The sequence below is a fragment of the Alosa sapidissima genome, chromosome 16, assembly GCF_018492685.1.
Source record: "Alosa sapidissima isolate fAloSap1 chromosome 16, fAloSap1.pri, whole genome shotgun sequence".
Taxonomy (NCBI): domain Eukaryota; kingdom Metazoa; phylum Chordata; class Actinopteri; order Clupeiformes; family Clupeidae; genus Alosa; species Alosa sapidissima.
The window spans coordinates 5,236,161-5,238,660 of NC_055972.1; the positions used below are offsets into that span (position 1 = coordinate 5,236,161).

The 2,500-nt window shown below is 38.6% G+C and overlaps 1 protein-coding gene across 3 annotated transcripts in view; it reads right to left on the reverse strand.

Annotated features, from left to right (window-relative positions):
• Positions 1-2,500, reverse strand: part of ercc6 (excision repair cross-complementation group 6) — a 61,917-nt gene that overhangs the window by 37,675 nt on the left and 21,742 nt on the right. The window lies entirely within an intron of this gene.

Sequence of the window (2,500 nt, forward strand, 5' to 3'; positions counted from 1 at the left end):
CACATTCTGACTGGGCTAACACGGCTAACAAGGCTAACGACTAGCTTACACTCACTCAGAGCTGGGCTATGCTAGCCGCTCAGGCCATTCTTAAAAATATTTTCGTTTGCCGTAACCCGACCGACCCTGTCAACTTAGAACCGACCCAAATATTTATTTTTTTCCCCTTTTAGTCTGACCGACTTGCCGGTTGTAAACTTGCGTTAAGACCGACCGATTTTTTTTTATACTCTAAACAACCAATACACATAAAATACTATTTTATTTTAGTAGGCCTAAGTATTGTGAATATAAATTGCCTACATACAAACGTAGGCTCTCTTAAATAAAACCCGGTGGCGTCATCTCTACACCATTGGTTTACGCATGTCACACTATGGCCTATGTTCTTTCATTCACACAAACATCTCGACAACGCTTTTACTTGGCACGAAGTTCTGGAAGAACTGTGCCCAGATCTTTTCCCATCCTTTCTCCCCTCTAGTCTAACGGTAACTGTGTTGAAGAATTGAAATTGGTTGTGGTCTATTAAGCATTTCTCAAAATATGGGTCTGCAAAGTGGAGACTGCTGGTCCGCGAAGTCGTGGAGTGAAATTAGGCCCGGTGCTTCGTCTGATAATTTGCTGCGCAGTTGATCAAGATACCGCGGACCGACAAAAAAAGAAAACAAATGTTTTTGCTATCGATGTCATTAAACATGGAGCCATACAATAAAGTGGTGATATGAGTGTTCATTCAATGCAGTCGTCTGCGCGAGAGAAACGGAAACGAATCGATAACGTTGGTATCAAAGCTCCGCTTCAACCTGCTGAATGCTATTTAATTGTTTAACGACACTTAATAGAACAACGTTGATTTTTGGAACTTCCATAGAAACAGAGACTGTATAATATACTGTATAGCACTGAGTATTGCATAGTCAAATGTGAATATAACGTGGCCAAAAGCTATTATAGCCTTCTTTCTATCTGTTAAAGATCAACAGATCAGTGATTTACGCCTATCTGCTCGCCAAAAAAGCTGGTATTGTGTTTCCTGAATCCTTACATTCAGGCATTCAAATTAAACTTCATTAAAAAAACATGTATTTTTTTCTCCATTTCCTTCCAATGTATGATGCTTGCATGAGGGAAACATCCCAAAACAAGAGCACCCATATAATTCTTGCTGTTTTGAGAAGTATTTCTTTTCTTATGCAAGCATCATGCAATTCCATGCAAAAGCAATGAAATTATATCTTACATTAGTAAAGCAGTCCTCTGATGTGCATGTCACAAAACATTTAAGTGAAAGTGCATGTATAACAATATAAGCATAATAATAATTGTGATAATGATAATGAGGCTGAGAAATTTACAGAAATTTGTGGTGTGTGATTTACGGAAATAAATGCCATTTTTTATTTAGTGATAAAAAATGACCTTTCTGCGCTCCATAGCCTATCTGTGACACGAACTGATCTGACCTGACTTGACCCGAGGTTGCGTGTTAGCCTGCTATGGTGTATGCACTCATAATGATTCTCAACTTTTTACTGCATTGCCATGAACAAAGTAAAGGCAAAAAAGGTGTTTCTTTGTTGAACAAATTGGGATGCAATGTGAGCCTTAAATTTGATGCCATGCAGGAATTTGCTAGGATCTCAAAACCGGATTATGAACATGCTTTGCCATAGAGAAACACACGATAGCGTTGGATTATAAACATGCTTTGCCACAAAAACAGAAAAAACGTGGGGTAAGTCCAGCTATATGAAGTTATTATTTTGCTGTCACTTTGTCTGTTTTATAACCCAGAAGGATGTACTTGGTATCAAATGATAGCTCCGAGTCTCCACTTTCATCTGACATGCGTGGCATATCTATCAGATCACGGGTCCGCGAGTATTTCAAACGAGAGTAATGGGTACGCAGGCAAACGCAGAGAAGTATAGACTGTAAATATGATGCAATTTGATTTAATTTCATGATTTTTTTTAATTTTCGTACTTGATCGTACAGACATATGTGTAGTCTCGTTGGAAAACCCCACTTCTGCTCTGTCACGCAATAAAGGTTTCATCTCGCTGCGATGAACAGTTCCGGAGCAATGTAACAGAGAAGAAAGGGTGTGTGATGTGTGTTTATGAGTGAGTGTGTCTGTGTGTGGGGGGTGTGTGTTTATGAGTGAGTGTGTCCGTGTGTATGTGTGATGTGTGTTTATGAGTGAGTGTGTCTGTGTGTGGGGAGTGCACAGTGTACCTGTGAGGGAGAGCTTGTGCATTTTGGATAGTGCACATCACGATCAGTGAAAAGTCTCAGTGTTGCTGTATAACAACAGTTTTTGTAACATTGTTATTACTAGTTTATAACATGTGCTGATGTTGCACTAATCATATGTATTCATACTGTAAATACTAGTTTATAACATGTGCTGATGTTGCACTGAGGATTTTAATCATATGCATTCATGACTTTAATTACTAGTTTTTAACATTCATGACTGTAATTCCTACTTTTT